The 19,051-nt window shown below is 33.8% G+C and overlaps 1 protein-coding gene across 1 annotated transcript in view; it reads right to left on the reverse strand.

The window, feature by feature from the left end:
- LOC129226678 (reelin-like) overlaps positions 1-19,051 on the reverse strand; it is a 182,227-nt gene that overhangs the window by 36,023 nt on the left and 127,153 nt on the right. The window lies entirely within an intron of this gene.

Consider the following 19,051-nt stretch of genomic DNA (forward strand, 5'->3'; position numbering starts at 1 on the left):
CATTTTCATTAATGAACTATTTCATGCGAACATATGGCTCGTTAATAGATATGCACCCACAATAGTAGTTATCAATTATTTAGTAAAGTTCATAATCCTTTTTTTTAAAGAGGAGAAAACATCAGGCATTGGCTTACTGGTAAGAAGCAAATAGTAGTTGTGAGAGGAAATCATTCTAATTGGAGTGATGTTTTAAGTGGGATTCCTCAGGGATCAGTTTTAGGGCCTCTTTTGTTTATTATATTTATGAATGACATTAATGAAAATATTTCTGGAAGCATGAATTGTTTTCCTGACGATGTAAAAGTTATGGGGATTGTTGAAAATGAAGAACAAGTAAAACAGCTGCAAGAGGATTTAGATCATATTACTAAGTGGGCAGATAAATGGGGTATGGCAGTTAATGTAGGGAAATGTCAAGTGCTACACTTAGATCATGGAAATAAGCGTATGAGATATCGTTTACAGGGTTCAGTCATAAATCAGGCAGAAAATGTTATGGATCTGGGTATCTTTATAAATCAGGACTTCAAGTTTAGTCAACAGTGCAGTATTGCTAGTAATAAAGCCAACAAAATGCTTGGGTTCATCAATAGATCTATTTCTAACAAATCTAAGAAAGTTCTTCTGCCTTTATATAGGAGTTTAGTAAGACCTCATTTGGAGTATGCTGTTCAGTTTTGGTCGCCTTATCTGAAGAAAGATATTTTTGTATTGGAAAGGGTTCAAAGAAGGGTAACTAAATTAGTAAAGGGACTCTCAGATTTAGATTATGATACCAGACTTAATAGGCTTAACATGTATAGCCTGGAGCAAAGGAGAGTCAGAGGGGACATGATTCAGTTATTTAAATTTATCAAAATGAAAGATGTAAATGGATTAAATTTTTGCGGGGAAAGCAGGACAAGGGGTCACTGTTTTAAGCTATTTAAATCTCAGGCTAACTTGGAAATCAGGAAAAACTACTACTTTAGCAGGGTCGTGGGCACTTGGAATAGCTTACCGGAAGAGGCGGTAATGAGCAAGGGAGTGGATAGCTTTAAGAGGGCCATTGATCTTCATTGGGGACTAATTAATTGACTAGGACTAGTTGGGCCCAGAGCCTGTTGCTGGTCGTCACATTTGTATTTGTATTTGTATTTATTCACTTCTTATATTATGTGCGAATGTATGTATATTACGTATTACAAACAAGTTGAAAAATATTTCTTACAAGTGGTGCCCGCAAAGCTTTGCCCGTAGTAGAAAATTAAGAGGTCCTTTGGTTTTCCTGTATGTTTACAAATAATGGATGATGAATTTCTCGCTATGTTCATTTGCTTACCCTTGTTATGGTAATTTGCTCATACACGTTATAATTACTCGACCATGTTTTGATAATTTACTAGTCCATGTTATGATAATTTGCTCAGTAAAATGTTCTTAAAACTGGAATAGAAAAATAACAAAATCGAAGTTTCAAAAAATTGCTTCGAGGTGCTCCCCCCTATGCTACGAACTAATTTTGTGTCAAATTTCATGCAAATTGGCAGAACGCTCTAGGCGCTAGGTGCGTAACAGACAGAGATTAGACACACAAACTTTCAGCTTTATTATTAGTAAAGATATATAGTAAAGATATACCTTATCTAAATTTGAATAGCACAATTATCTTACTATGATCAGCAGCAAAAGTTAGAGCTCTTCCAGCTGCTGCACATCCAGCTCTAGGAACTCCATGTTGAGTAAGAAACCAGTTTTCAATGACAATAGGATTGAAGTTGTCCTGGAATCCTTTAGCATTCTTATGATTGCCTAAAACTTGAACATTATCCACAGCCCATTGAGCATTTTCTTTACCTACAAAACAATATGCCCAAATGCATCAAATGCATTATGAAGAAGAACTTTGATTAGCAATCAATTGAAAATTAGCATACTTAGACACTTTTTCAAACCTGCGGGAAGCAATGTTTACCAGAGGTGGGGAAGCTGCAGCCCTACGAGAGCATTCCACTGTTTACTTTCCTTCTTAGGAAGTATTTAATGCACTATTTCATCACTAATTTAAGAACACAAATCATAAACGCTCACTTAGAGGATTAATTAAAGCTTTTCACTTTAATCCTAATCTTCAACTACTAACTAGCAAGAATTCAATTGCAAATAACGAACAGAATTTTTCGCCTAATTTCAAAACTAAATTATATATTATTGTTTCCATTGATAAAACTACACAAAAGCTTGAAAAATGACTAAAAGTTACATTTATAGGTTCATCAATCATCAACTGATGTGGCTCCCCTTATTCCTGCCTAACATTAATGTGGTCTCCAATCGCAAAAAGTTTCCATACCTCTGTAATATACAGAAGTGACAATTAATTACTTAAAACAAAATATAGTAGGCTCTCTATTTAACGACTTTTTCTATTTAAAAACGGCTTTTCATGGTCCCAGATGGTCCACTATAGTGTTAAAAGCATTCTATTTAAGGACACTTTCTACTTAAGGACGATTTTTTGTGGTCCCTTGAAAGTAAGAAAAAAATCATTAACAGAAATTAGGTTAGGAATACACAGTAAACAGAGAGCAAACTGTATATTCCTAACTTAATTTCTGTTAATGATTTTTTTCTTTTTTTTTTACTGCTCCAATAGAGTTGGAGATATTGAGGCTTAACTGCATATTGAATAGTAAAATATGTAGTTATTTAATTTAAAAAACCATCATGTCTTTAGAAGAATATGGCAAATAGGATATGTGACATAAGGAGGATGTCCTGGAGGTACAATTTTTAAACCTAATCCTGCCTGTAAGGGTAAGGTCGTAGCATCAACAGGTCGTAGACCACTAGTGACTTTACTATAACTTTCATGCTTCTAACAAATATTCATGAGAATCTTAACTTGTTTGTTTTATCTTTTAAACTACTTTTCACTCAAGTTGTTACAAATTAAATAAAACAAAAGAATTCGTTCTAAATCAGTAATTTACAAAACATTTTCCAAAAATATACATTTTTATGTTTTAATAATGTTTTGATGAAAATATCTGCATAGATCATTTGTTACATGAATTTTTGGAAGCTTAACTAACAGGCATTTTAAATTTGTCATAATATCGTAAGAATAAGCAAAACACTTCAAAACTAAAGAATTTCTAAAGTCAGACCAAACAACGTAAGTAGAAGCACAAATTTGTAAATTACAGCAGACACGTGTTTCGGCGTTACAGGGAACGCCTTTTTCAATGCAAAAAATAATGAGCTTATGGATGAAAAGACATCCGACAAAAGCCAAGAGCAGATAAGCATGCAGCTTAAAAGATAAAAACAGCGGATTAGCCAAACACCAATGACAAAGTTATAAACCGATCAGGAACCAATAGGAATGCAAGCAAAGGCTAGGAGCTTTCTCTTAGGTACGACCCAGAAAGAAAGAATTCAATTGGACAAGGATTAAGCCGAAGCTTCAACAAAAGGAAAAGAAATTGTCAATAACCGTGAACCGCAAGAAAGGAAAAGCAGAATGGAAAACCATGAAATAAAATAAACAGAAACAAAACATATTCGAAAAAAGGAAAAATAAAGATAAATAGAAGAAAATTGGGGGGGGGGGGGGTGTCAATCAAGATAAAAAGGTAGAAATAAACAAAGGAAGATAGATAAAAATGAGTGGGGGGAAAAAAAAAAAAAAAAAAAAAAAAAAAAGGGGGGGGGGGAATGGGGAAAGGACAGTATTAAAGATATGGGAGCCAAATGTTAGAAAAATATGGAACTGCACTAAGATCGTTAACTAAGTTAGAACTGTTCCTCAAAATATGAAAGGATTCCCAAAAGTCAAGATCTGATGAATTGGGGGCATTTTTGGATAATCTGATAAGAGTTAAAATCAAAAGAGTGATTCGAATCCCAACAATGTTGAGCAATACTAGACTTATTTAATTGTTGCTTTTTCACATAATTTTGATGCTCTTTCAAGCGAATTTTTAAAGCACGCCGAGTCTGTCCAATATAGGCAAGTTTACAACTACAATTAATTCTATAAATTCCACAACAATTAAGAGGGTGAATAGGATCTTTAAGAGAAGAGAATGAAAGTTTATTAATAGGAGAGAACACCACCTGGAATTGGAAACGTTTTAGAATCTTAGCAACCTGATAGCTTACAGATGGAAAGAATGGCAAAACAACCAAATTCTTTCTGATGGAGGTTCGGTTAAGAACATTAGTTTGGGATTTATTTGAAAGTTTTTTATAAATGGAATCAATCAAAGTTGGCGGATAGTCTCTATCAATTGCCACAGCTTTAAGATAATTAAGTTCCACTTTAAGAAGTTCCGACGAAGAACAAATATTAATTGCGCGATAAACAAAAGAATTGAAAGCAGAATATTTTTGATTTGGAGGATGAGACGATAGTCTATGAGGAGGCAAAGAGACAGCAAAAGGTTTGCGATAAACAGTAGTTTCAAAACCAATTTCAGTACGAGAAACAAGTACATCAAGAAATGAAATGCAATTATTCCGTTCTTTCTCACAAGAAAACTGAATATGAGGATCAATGGAGTTTAAAATAGATAAAACCTCATCACTCTCAAACTGATTCTGGTTCATTAGAACAAAACAATCATCAACATACCGAACATAAAATTGGAACTGCAGTTTTTGGAACAGCTTAACCTCAAAATAATGCATGTAAATATCACTAAGAATGGGGCTAAGTGGGTTACCCATAGCCAGACCATCTAACATAATATAAAAATTCCCATTAAAAACAAAAGAACATTGCTTAAGACAAGTACGGGTAAGGAAAATTAAATCCTCAATTTCCGTATTGGTGAAATGAAATTCAGAAAGTCTTCTACGAAGGCATAACAATGAACCCTCGACGGGGACGTTTGTAAATAAAGAGTTAACATCAAAAGAAGCCATAAAAGAATTATTTGGAACGAAACTATGAATTTTTTTAACAAACTCAACAGAATTTTTAATAGTAAATAAATTGTGACTCCTAAGGGGAGAAAACACAGAGACTAAATATTTTGCAAGTTTGTACGAAGCCGTACCAATATTGGAAACAATCGGCCTGAAAGGAATACCAGCTTTATGCACCTTAGGTAAAGCATAAAATCTAGCACAATTAGCAATAGATGGAACAACAGAGCGTTTAACATTTGAAGGAATAGACTTAACAGACTTGACAGCAGATGCAATAGTTTTTAACTCTTTATCACTAGGATCTTTAGAAATTTCAGCATATGGCCCAGAAGAAATCAAATCATTAGTTTTATCAACATAAGATGATTTGTCAAGAACAGCAATTTGGCCACCCTTGTCAGCTTTGGTAACAACCAGATCAGAATTCGAAACTAAGTCTTTAACAGAACGGCTAACAGTATTAGCAAATACAGGTTTAGAAATTTTCGAGTTAAAGTCAATATTAGAAGCTATAAGATGCAAATCAAAAATATTCTGCTTTCAATTCTTTTGTTTATCGCGCAATTAATATTTGTTCTTCGTCGGAACTTCTTAAAGTGGAACTTAATTATCTTAAAGCTGTGGCAATTGATAGAGACTATCCGCCAACTTTGATTGATTCCATTTATAAAAAACTTTCAAATAAATCCCAAACTAATGTTCTTAACCGAACCTTCATCAGAAAGAATTTGGTTGTTTTGCCATTCTTTCCATCTGTAAGCTATCAGGTTGCTAAGATTCTAAAACGTTTCCAATTCCAGGTGGTGTTCTCTCCTATTAATAAACTTTCATTCTCTTCTCTTAAAGATCCTATTCACCCTCTTAATTGTTGTGGAATTTATAGAATTAATTGTAGTTGTAAACTTGCCTATATTGGACAGACTCGGCGTGCTTTAAAAATTCGCTTGAAAGAGCATCAAAATTATGTGAAAAAGCAACAATTAAATAAGTCTAGTATTGCTCAACATTGTTGGGATTCGAATCACTCTTTTGATTTTAACTCTTATCAGATTATCCAAAAATGCCCCAATTCATCAGATCTTGACTTTTGGGAATCCTTTCATATTTTGAGGAACAGTTCTAACTTAGTTAACGATCTTAGTGCAGTTCCATATTTTTCTAACATTTGGCTCCCATATCTTTAATACTGTCCTTTCCCCATTCCCCCCCCCCCTTTTTTTTTTTTTCCCCCACTCATTTTTATCTATCTTCCTTTGTTTATTTCTACCTTTTTATCTTGATTGACACCCCCCCCCCCCCAATTTTCTTCTATTTATCTTTATTTTTCCTTTTTTCGAATATGTTTTGTTTCTGTTTATTTTATTTCATGGTTTTCCATTCTGCTTTTCCTTTCTTGCGGTTCACGGTTATTGACAATTTCTTTTCCTTTTGTTGAAGCTTCGGCTTAATCCTTGTCCAATTGAATTCTTTCTTTCTGGGTCGTACCTAAGAGAAAGCTCCTAGCCTTTGCTTGCATTCCTATTGGTTCCTGATCGGTTTATAACTTTGTCATTGGTGTTTGGCTAATCCGCTGTTTTTATCTTTTAAGCTGCATGCTTATCTGCTCTTGGCTTTTGTCGGATGTCTTTTCATCCATAAGCTCATTATTTTTTGCATTGAAAAAGGCGTTCCCTGTAACGCCGAAACACGTGTCTGCTGTAATTTACAAATTTGTGCTTCTACTTACGTTGTTTGGTCTGACTTTACTATTCAGCACAAAGGTATTTATTTATCTTAAAGAATTTCTATTTGCACTTTCAATTTTAAAATGAAATATTAAAAAATCACCTTTCTTCCCAGTTGGTTGCCACCATCTAAATCGAGTGGTACTAGATTTGGCCTCCTTTGGTAACGATAGTTCAACAGCAGTTGGTTTTAGACTGAACACTTCATAATCTAATTCTCTTAAGGTGCTCCAAATCAAGCCATTTGTTGTAGAAAATTGTACAAAAATGTTCTCGTTTCTGTTTTGTGGCCTCCGACAAGTAGCAGAGTTGTGCATACTTCCAAGTTGCACAATAAATTGCAAAGTCCTAAGAAAAAAAAGAAATAAAATGCAATGAACCAAAGGTCCCAAATATTTTGCAAGCTGAGTTAGTATATAAACAAAAATGAAAGAATGAAAGCAAAAAAAAAAAAGAAAAAGCTTTTTTTTTTAATGCAATTTTAAAAGAAAAATGGTTACACATTTGTAGTCTCAGAATTGAGTACAGTTTGAAATCTAATACTAGACAAAAGGGAGGGGAATTGGGATGGCTCATCCTCTGAATGTAAAAATAAACCAAACAATTCAAAATCAGATTTTATATTGTCGCCTCACAACAATAGTAAGAGATCTAATCCGAGGAATAACACTAAGATACCCTACTGTTGCTTTGAGGCGACAATATATTGATCAGTACTCAAAAAAGTTTTTATAATGTATTTGTTTCACAATCTTGACAGTCAAAAATACAGGGCTCCCAACACATTTTAGCTTTAGAAAAGGGTAAAAGAGCACCATTTTCAATCAAAAAGAGGACTAAAGAGGACCAGTTAGGATCAAAAAGAGGACCTTGGGAAGACCACTCATAGTTAAACTCAGGGAAGCACCAAAAGGCAAATTAGCTGCCTGCTGCGCTAAATCCGTAAAGATAATTTGTTAACTAACCATAATACTGATTTTTAATGATACAATTACTTTATCACCTTCTGCACAATTAATCTTTTTATCAATTGAATAATAACATTATTTACACAAACATTTGAATGGGAGGGGGGGGGGGAGACACTTAGCTCAGCACTTAAGGCAGCCTCCTTAGAACTAAATAGGCGTAATGATACACTTTGAATTGAACCAGAGATGCTGGTAGTCTCACTGAAGGATAGATCAAGCTGTGCTTGATCTTTCTTTAGTTTAAAATTATTTTTGTGTTTTTCTGTCTTATAATGCTTCTTAATAGCATATTATATCCCTTCTCAACCCATATGAATCTATCACACACCAAACAGATCTACTGTATTGAAAAATTTCCTAAAAATGTCTGAAATGATCAATCACAAAGAGAAGCAGATCACATGAGGCTTAGTTTTTGCAATTTTCATATTCAAAGCATTTTTTCAAGAATCATAAAGCTTAAATTAAAAAAAAAACACTCCATGATTGCAGGGCCATGAGTGCTTTGAACGTTTATGGGGGGGGGGAACAAATTCCCCCCTTTATCAGGCATCATGACCATGAAATGATGTACACAAATTCAACGTCATAAAATTACATAATTCAACTTTGTTTCATATACAAACGCTACTTTAAAATGTCATGTGCTCAATAGTTTAAATTTAATATCTCCCCCCCCCCTCCCACAAAAAAACAGTAATAACTGAAAATAAGCTAATAATAATCAAAATTAAGTTTGGAAAATCAAATAAACTTGAATTAAACACAAAAATTATTAATTTTTTAGTTATTTAAATAAAAACTAAATTGAGTTAATATGATCTAGCATGTCAAAGTAACTTCTAATTGCCATAAATATAAAAATATTTATAAGATGCAAAACGATTGAAGGCTCAGAGAAGCAAATTTTCACGAACTAAGTTCAATGTTGGCATGTTTCCCATAAAACAAATTTATTTATTTTCTACTAAATTAAACATAAAACATGCTAATCTAAGATGGCACATGGGAAAATAACATTCGATTGGGCAAAATATTTTAATATTTACATGATTCAAAAAGATTGAAATTTCAAACACTAAAAGAAATTTTCCGCTAAGTCCGAGTAAGTTCAATGTTACCATGGTTTCCAAAATAATTCCTTCGTTAATTATTGAAATTAAATGAAAAATAAGCTAATCTAAAGTAGCATATGTCAAAATAACCTCTAATTGTCAAAAACATCAAAATGTTTACAAGATGCAGAAGGATTAAAATTTTAAATGCGAGAAGCAATTTTCCACGAAGTCCGAATAAGCTCAATGTTGTTATGGTTTTCAAAATATTTCCTTCGTTAATTATTGAAATTAAACGAAAAATAAGCTAAACTAAGGTAGCATGTGTCAAAATAACTTCCAATTGTGGAAAAGATCAAAATATTTACAAGATGCAAAAGGATTGAAATTTCAAACGCGAGAAACATTTTTCCGCGAAGTCCGAGTAAGTTCAATGTTGCCATGGCTTCCAAAATACTTCCTTCGTCAATTATTGAAATTAAACGAAAAATAAGCGAAACTAAGGTAGCATATGTCAAAATAACTTCCAATTGTGGAAAAGAACAAAATAATTACAAGATGCAAAAGGATTGAAATTTCAAACGCAAGAAGCATTTTTCCGCGAAGTCCGAGTAAGTTCAATGTTGCCATGGTTTCCAAAATAATTCCTTCGTTAATTATTGAAATTTAAAGAAAAATAAGCTAAGCTAAGGTATGCACATGTCAAAATCACTTTGGATTGTAAAAAGCATCAAAATATTAACAAGATTGAAACCTCAAACACGAAAGCAAGTTTTCGCGATAAATCATATATATATATATATATATATATATATATGATCAGAAAATTGCACTAACGAAATATTTTTATAAGAATTACAAGCACAATTTAATGATTTTTGAAAGAATTCAAGCAATAAAGAAATTTTTCATACTTTTTCAAGGTGTTCAAAAACTTGAAAATGACCTCTTTTTTTTCCTTCCAAGAACTTTTCAAGGTTTTTATGGGCGTACGAACCTTGTTTAACACGCGCTGCGGTGGCGTGTTTAGGTTTACAGTAACTTTTAACCAAATGGAAAACTTTTAAAATCTGATATTTAAGTAAAAACAATATAAAAGCGAACTAATCGGACCAAAATGTTAAAAAGCGGTCTAAAGCGGACTTGACCATAAAAAACGGACTTAGGTGGGAAAAGCGGACCATTTGGGAGCCCTAAAAATATGTTTAAAAGAGAAAAGAATGAATAAAACTATTTATCAAATTTTTGACATCCTCCTTTAAGTAATGAACATTTTGAATGTACAAGAACTGATGTTAAAAGAATAATAATTCACTGCCTTGATCTGCAGTAAAATTTGATTCAGTAGGAAATGTTAAAATTTCTGAAACTTAATTTCTCAAGCAATCAAAGGAACCCAGGTTCATTTAGAACGGTTATATACAATTAAACTACATCAATAATGATTGATTCAACTTTCTATTGCTTTATTAACAAATCACTCAACTTTGAACTCTTTCAAAAATTGTAACAACTTGAGGAAAGGAAGGGGGGGAGAACATTCACTATAGTTTTTACTTGGTGAAACCTACATACTATTGCCTCAGAGCAACATCTAATCCAAGGAATAATACTAAGATATCATACTGTTGCTTTGAGGCAATGATATGGTACTTTACGCTTTAAGCAAAACTGAAGGTAAGAAAGAATAGATACAAGATTATTTAAAGGGGGAGAGAGTATGTATCAAAGTGTGTGTCTTAAAACTAAAAAGGAAACATTTTGCTTTGAGGTGAAAAAAAAAACAATAAAACTTTCAAACCTTGAACACGAAATCACAGATCAAACATAGCATTGTAATGATTTTCAGCCAAGCTAGTGGAGATTAAATATTAAACTAGTATGTTGTGGCCATCACGAAACTTTCTTCTATATTTTTCTTTTTTTTTTCTGATCCCTCCCCATGCTTGACGAGGAAGCAATATTCCCAACAAAAAACAAAATTACACATGCAAAAACTTGACGACCATTCCAATGTCTGAATTATTGCAAAAGCAAAGCAAAGAGCAAAAACTGAAAGTTATTTTAAAAGCCTTGCTTGAATTAATTACAAATATTTTATTTGTTAACAAACGTACAATGGCAACAGTTAAAAATTTTAAATCATTGAGATAATATTTCCGATCATTTCCATACAATTAAAATCACGAGAAATACGCAGGTGACAATCTGTTACGATTTATCTTTCTCATTGTTGCAATAATAAAGCTATTTTTATTCGTAAAAAAAAAAAAAAAAAAAAATCAACACCTCTTGGAGCGATTGGCGTCAAAATTGAACCAAAGCCTGTTTAAATATGGATTCACATATATTCCAAATTTCAACCAGAACGTAGCATTACTTCTTGAGATAGGGCACTCAAAATGGAAAAAAAGAACGGGCGATTGCGCTACCCCCCCTTTTTAGCTGTTGACACCAAAATAAAATCAGCTCTTATACCCACTAAGGGCTACTTGCCGATAAATTTTTCTTTCATTCCGTTCATTATTTCTTGAGATACAGCAGTCACAATTCACGACAAAAAACCTTCTATAACTCAACCCCCATTTGAGCTATTGACACCAAAATTGAATCAGCACCTGCTCCAGTTAGGGGCAACATATGGACCAAATTTTGTTTGATTCCGCCAGTTACTTCCTGAGGAATAGCAATCGAGCAAAACTCAAAAAACGTCCCATTGCTCCACCCCCCTTGGAGGAATTTGCGCCAAAAACCAATGGGCACAAGTTCACATAGGAGCACATATGTGTACCAAATTTCGTTCGATTTCATGCGGTAGTTTTTGCTGTAGAGCGGCCACAAAAAACTGGTCACACACAGACGTGACACACACACATACACACACACACATACATACACACACACAGACAGACAGACATTTTCCAAAAATAGTCGAAATGGACTCAGCACACCTCAAAACGTTCGAATCCGTCAAAATTCGAAATTCGAAAATTTGCACGAATCCAATACTTTCTTCTATATATTAGATATAGAAGAAAGTAAAAATGTGCATTACATAAAACTTCATAGAAGATTAATGTTCCGAGTCAAATGCCAGATAAATTTATTTCAGTACACGCTAAAACTAAGAACACTCTGGTTAAGTGGTAGTAATCAGTAATCGTCCATGTAGCTGATTATTTATAATCAGTTACTTTTTACTGATTAATCAGTTAACAATTATTTCAAAACTTTGATTACTTTTGAGGAGAGCAAGAAACTAGGCTAAAGGAATTCATTATGCCTAATAAACAGTTTTGAACTGTAGCTGTGCTGCTCCCATTTGTTTCACAATGTACAAATTACCATGCTGCCCTGCGAAGCACAAAAGTTGCATCTGCATTTTTACTTTCTTCTATATCTAATATATAGAAGAAAGTATTGGATTCGTGCAAATTTTCGAATTTTGACGGATTCGAACGTTTTGAGGTGTGCTGAGTCCATTTCGACTATTTTTGGAAAATGTCTGTCTGTGTGCGTATGTCACGTCTGTGTGTGACCAGTTTTTTGTGGCCGCTCTACAGCCAAAACTACCGCATGAAATCGAACGAAATTTGGTACACATATGTGCCCCTATGTGAACTTGTGCCCATTGGTTTTTAGCACGAATTCCTCCAAGAGGGTTGGAGCAATGGGAAATTTTTTGAGTCACGCGTGCTTGATATTCCTCAGGAAGTAACTGGCGGAATCAAACAAAATTTGGTCCATGTGTTGCCATAAACAGGAACAGGTGCTGATTCAATTTTGGTGTCAAAAACTCAAACAGGGGTTGAGCTATAGAGCGTTTTTTGTCGTCAATTGTGACAGCTGTAGCTCAAGAAATCATGAACGGAATGAAAAAAAAATTTATCGGCAAGTAGCCCTTAGTGGGTATAAGAGCTGATTTTATTTTGGTGTCAACAGCTAAAAAGGGGGTAGCGCAATCGCCTGTTCTTTTTTTCCATTTTGAGTGCCTTATCTCAAGAAGTAATGCTACGTTCTGGTTGAAATTTGGAATATATGTGATTCCATATGTAAACTGGCTTTGGTTCAATTTTGACGCCAATCGCTCCAAGAGGTGTTGATTTTTTTTTGTGAATAAAAATAGCTTTATTAATGCAACAATAAGAAAGATAAATCGTAATAGATTGTCGTCTGCGTATTTCTCGTGATTTTAATTGTGTGGAAATGATCGGAAATATTACCTCAATGATTTAAAATTTTTAACTGTTGCCATCTAATGTTTGTTATCAAATAAAATATTTGTATTTAATTCGAGCAAGGCTTTTAAAATAACTTTCAATTTTCGCTCTTTGCTTTGCTTTTGCAATAATTCAGACATTGGGATGGTCGTCAAGTTTTTGCATGTGTGTCATGATGCGCGCGATTAATTTTGCAAAGTTATTCGAAAACCAAAAAGATAACGATTTTAGGCCGTGGAAGTGGAAGCATCGCAGCCGCGCATAACCTCAGACCAACGACTGCCTTGAATGCCAAAGAACAAAATTTAAAAGAGACTTACCCGGGGGTTGTGTGTTTGAAGACGATAGTAAGCACAAAATTCATTACCATACATTCTTTATTCTATGTTAACTTCAGAGCAGACACGAAGACAGGCATTTGGCATGGTGATCACCAGAACATTTCTCACTTAGTAAAAAAAAACATATGCCAGGAATACAGACTTAAGAGTTTAAAAATTTGGAGCTGGGGTTTGTTGCTAAGTTCGTTAAAGATAAAAAAACGGAGAGTTCTCTCGGATGGTGGTGAAATAATCAATTTAAAATGGACGGAGGACGGACAGTTCACTATGAAGATGGTGGGGTGTAATTCAGGGATGGCTCATGGGTAAAGGTGTCCGTTGCAGGCCAATGTACGTTGAGACAAAAATGGCGCTGGCAGGTGATCACTATGGTGACAATGTTGAGATCGTCACACGCTTAAAAATGAATCAGGGTACTTTCGAGGTAATTGCGGATCCATGCCGTCACCCTCATGCTATGTTGATTATCAAAAGGGTAGTTACTTAAGGGAACGATTTCAGGTGCACTCTGCGTGCCGCCATCGGGACGCCATCATACAAACAGGTGATGGATCTTCTATGCTCTCATCTTCGGCTGCGACAAAGTATAACGGTCTTGATCATTATATTTTAAACATATATGAAAAAATAAGACTTTCACCTCATCTTGAGGTCTTAACCATATTGCGGAGAGCAACGGCCGTCCCCTGACGCCGTGCACACTTCCATCTCTTTCGCCATCATCGGAGAGAAAACGGAGCAACTCGATGCACGTCCGGTTGCACTGGAAGCAGCAAGCAGAGTGAAGTGGGGTGGAAAAATGAATCGGCAAATGAGCGATCAGATCCGGGTACGCGGCGATGCGCGGGAACCAATGAGTGCGTTTGGCGCCCAAACAACGAAGGGAAGGGGACGCTACGCCATTTTAATGGCCGACAAGAAGATGCAAAAAAATCGGATCGACGCTTGAAAAAATTGTCAAAAAGCTAAACGATGGGAAAAGTGAATACGGTCACACATTTGATATCGTAAAGTGCGCGAAATTTAACGGGGGGAACGCGGGGACAAACGTGGAATGCACAAGAAAATAAAAAAAACAACAAAATGAGGGAAGAAAACGATTAAATTGACCGAAAACATGGGGAAATTGTAAATGGTAAAAAAATGTGATATGCATTATCACAATGTGTAATTTTTGTTTTTGTTGGGAATATTGCTTCCTCATCAAGCATGAGGAGGGATCAGAAAAAAAAAATATAGAAGAAAGTTTCGAGATGGCCACAACATACTAGTTTATCAAAACTGAGCTACAGTCACCAGGTGGTTCTTTGTCACATATTTCATCCAAATACAATGTTTCATGGTCATTTGTCAGTAAGAAATATTTTTTTAAAAAAATACTGAAAAAAGTTGCAACTGAATCAAATGGAGGGGTGCAAAACTTTCAAAAGCAATTTCTCATTTTGAACTCAACTGCAGATACGACTTTTGTGCTTAGCATGACAGCATGGTAAGTGTGTGAAATAGATTCAGTTTCTCTTTTTTCAGAAAAAAACGCAAATCAATAAGAGTGGTAGAGTGGTAACAGAGAAAATTACACATGAGTCTGCATGGCTGACACAAGGGGAGGGTCATGACCCCCCCCCCCCCTCCACCAATACCGTCGACAATAGTATCCGTCCACATTGTGCTCAAACACTGTATGAGTAATTTATAAATGATTTCAGTTGTCTTTTCAATACAAAAATTATTTTTTAAAGTAAACTTTTGAAATTTCTTCCTTTATTACTTGTAAAATTAATAACGTTTTATGCCAATTAGGAGTCATATTCTTGACTGATTTTTGTGTCTTTTACAAGACGCCCAAGCATATTAAGAAAATTTTTGCACCCAAAACTGTAGGTTCATTCGGGGAGGGGGAAGTCTTTTGCATGAACCCCCTTCAATTCAATTTTGAAAAAAAAAAAAAAGACTTATGGACATTTTAGAAAGTTTTATTGATTTATCTTAATATGAGCACATTGTCAAAAAAATATTGACGAGCTCATGAATTGAGGGGTTAGAAGCCAATGTTCAGCATTTCTAAAATAAAAATTTAACTTTTAGGGACTTGAAACTAAAAAACCGACTTTTAGTGAAAAAAAGGACCATTTGAGTCTTTGCAGATAGAAGAAAAAAACTTTTGCAATACATGAAAAAGCTTCTTTGCTTAATGTTTCGAAATGAACTAAGTGAAAAAGCTAAACTTACTTGAGATTGCTTGTATCTAAATCCATGGTCTGTGCAATCCCGATATCCAGCATCACCAAAATACAATGAATTCCCAAGAGATAAATTTCCGCAACCAGCTCCTAAGTGTCCACCAAACACTTCCCACATCTCTGAAACAGTTACTTGGTCATCAAATCGATCTATCATGCCAGCAGGATTTTGCTTAACCGGAGTGCAAGTTGGTCCTAAAATAACATTTTTATAAATGTTTATTAGGTATTGATAAAAATCTTCCAAACCACCGCTCAGAAAATATATGCATCTGAACGAAATTCGGTTGAATGCAGTCTACTTTAGCATATTCATAAATACATAAACAATTTTTAAAAGATTAATGAAAAATTAAAATTTGTTGAAAAGATTTTCATGAACTAAAAAAGGGACTTAACTGTGAAAGCCAATGACTATATCGTCGCCTCAGAGCAACAGTAGGATATCTTACTGTTGTTTCTCGGATTAGATGTCTCACTGTAGCTCTGAGGCGACGATATCATATTGAAGATACTTTTAACGTCACTAAAAGCTGTTTGATTAAAAAATATATATTCAGTCACCATAGTAGACTCATCACAACAATTAGACTGCAACTTATTATAACAAACTTTTAGTTTGACCCCAAAGTATCATAATAAAAAGGTGGTTCATACAGATATACTTGATTATTAAGCACTTAAGCTTAGAACTCATCCCACGGTTGTTTATGTTCCGAAACTATGTAGAACTCCCCCCCCCCCCCTAATTTCAGAAGTAAAGTTACTGTTCAAATTGTTCACTTAATTATTTAGCAATTGTATAATGTTATAGCTAATAAAAATTCGATTTTAAAACAAAACATTGAAAAAGTTTCATCTAAAAACCCTAGTAAAATAAGTTTAATCCCAAAATGATATAATAATAAAAGTTCTTCAACTGTATATAAACAGTTCTCTTTTTTTTATTTTTTAAATCACACATTCAGAAACGATAATGATACTTTTTTCTCACTTCATCACTCACCTAAATTGTTTGAATTTAGCTCTAAGTTGCAAAAAAAAAATAGTTGCATTTTAAGCAAAAACACTTTTTCTTAAGAAAAATAAATATAAAAACCTTCGACTCAAAACTAAGCCAAAATTGTTCACTAATACATGCAACTATTTCACAGTAAAAAACTGGCTCAACTAAATATTACTTATGAGACAGTAAGAAGCAAAGGGATGTAAGTGGCAAAATTAAAAATTTGGAAATTTACCAGTACACATGGCAGGGGAACCTCTTCTCTGTCTTGGGGCAAGAGATAGTACTAGTAGCCCTGATAGGCGCTGATGTACAGCATGATTTAGAAAAAAAAAATAATAATGAAAGCCTACCTAGGATGTTATCTTTAAAGTTGTTTTACTCAAAAGTTGAAAATGCCCACTTACATCCCTTTGCTTCTCACTGCCTCATATGTACATGAAATATATTTATGACTTTTATTTTAATCAGAAAACTTCATGAGAAAAAGTTATTCTTTTAATTTAACCTTAAATTTAAATTCTTACAATATACAATGCATAGCATAAGTAATATCTAACCTTGAAAACCAGGATCACATTCACAACCTTTGGCAGTGCAAACACCATGACCGGAACAGTGCAGAGGACAAGAGTAGCCAACATAAAATTCACTAATTGCAAATGGGGTGAGTTCAGCATAAGCTATAGAATATGCTGTGCCTTGAAACCATCGAAGCAATGTTTGTCTAAAATATATAAAGCGATAAGCAAATTATGAAAATAACTTAAATCAAATAACAATTCTATATTGTAAAACATTTTTGTAGAAAGTTTTTTTATAGAATTGGGAAAATATATCACAGAGGTAAACTGAAGTATGCAAATACTTTTTATTCAGTTTTTAAATTGTTATTTTACATGGTTGGTTCATATACTTAATACAAATAGAAATACAAATGTGGTACCCCCCCCCCCCCCCAATGATGATCAAAGACCTTCTTAAAGGTATCTACTCTCCTGCTCATTACAGCCTTATCCGGTAAGCTGCTCCAAGTGACCACAACTTTACTAAAGAAGTAATTTTTCATAATGTCCAGGTTAGCCCAAGATTTCAATAGCTTAAAACAATGACACCTTGTCCTGCTTTCTGTTCAAAAGTTTAATCCATTAAACATCATTCATTTTGATAGATTTAAACAACTGAATCATGTGCCCTCTGGCCCTCCTTTGCTCCGAGACTATACATATTAAGCCTTTTAAGTCTGTTATCATAATCTAAATTTGAAAGTTCCCTTACTAGCCTAGTAACCCTTCTTTGAACCCTTTCCAATCTTTCTTTATTCTTCTTTCAAGCTTCTATACAAAGGCAGAAGAATCTTCCTCCAGATTGCTTAAGCTTATAACATTACAGTTGTATAAAAAAGGGGGGGGGTGGGAAGAACAGATAAAAAGGGATGAGGAGGATCGCTCCTTCCTTTAGGGATTCTGCACTAGTTCTGCTCTAGAAATGAAAGAATAAAAACGCAATTGTAGGCCATCTTCGATGCTGTAAGAGGAAGGAATAAGGTTCCGAACTTTATTCCTGAACACTTCGTTAAGAAATTATTTGAATTTTTTAAAATATATTTTTTAATATCTTGTAAATAATTTTATGTTATTTTACTACACATTGCCATTTTTGGTCACAATCTGTTTAATTAAGAAGTTGTTTAGCCTTATTATCCATACAACGTGGATTACCCCCAATGTTTGGTTATCTGGCTTGCCTTTGGTGCCAGTTAGTCTGTATAAAAGAGGTTTTACTATAAGGTATTTTATTTTCATAATTTTGTACTGCAAAGTAAGCTGAGACAAATGGTCTTTAGATTAAAAAAATAAATAAATAAATAAAAAACATTTTTAATTACTTTTATTTATTTATAAACAAATAACTCAATATTTTTACTTCTGAGCAAGATGATGAGTGACTGGAATAAGCACCCTTCTCCAAGTCCCATAAAGACCAGAATGATAAATGGTTCCTTCGTGAGCAGAACCATCACACTCTGAATCAGAATAGCAAGGTTCTTCAACGAGCTTCCAAGTCACACCAGAGTCATGTGAGTATTCTAAATACACTCCACTCTCCCTATCCAAACTTAACAGAGCAGCCGACATTTATCTGAAAACAAATAAACAAATATAACAAAAATGTTTGAAATGCACGCACACACACACACAAAAGAGCATTTTCTAAAAATAAAAATCACAACAAGTAAAGGTAAGTAATTGTACTTTTTTTTTCTTTTGTAAAAAATTCACAAGATTTGTAAAGGCAAATTTAATAAGATAAAACTAATGAATGACAACAATGTTAAAATTAGAAATGTTTTTGAAAAATAGACCACATTCATAAGGACTATCTTATCTAAAATTAATAAAAATCTAATTAATCTATAATTAAAGTCATAACTGTTTTCTTTTTACAATTTTACATTATTACTTTTCAGATATCTAATTCAGACATTCAGATATAAATGATCCTGAACTCTCTATATATTTTTTAAATATAAGTTAAAACATGAAATAACAACCTTGAACATGATAACTTGGC

The sequence above is a fragment of the Uloborus diversus genome, chromosome 7 (assembly GCF_026930045.1).
Source record: "Uloborus diversus isolate 005 chromosome 7, Udiv.v.3.1, whole genome shotgun sequence".
Classification (NCBI taxonomy): Eukaryota; Metazoa; Arthropoda; class Arachnida; order Araneae; family Uloboridae; genus Uloborus; species Uloborus diversus.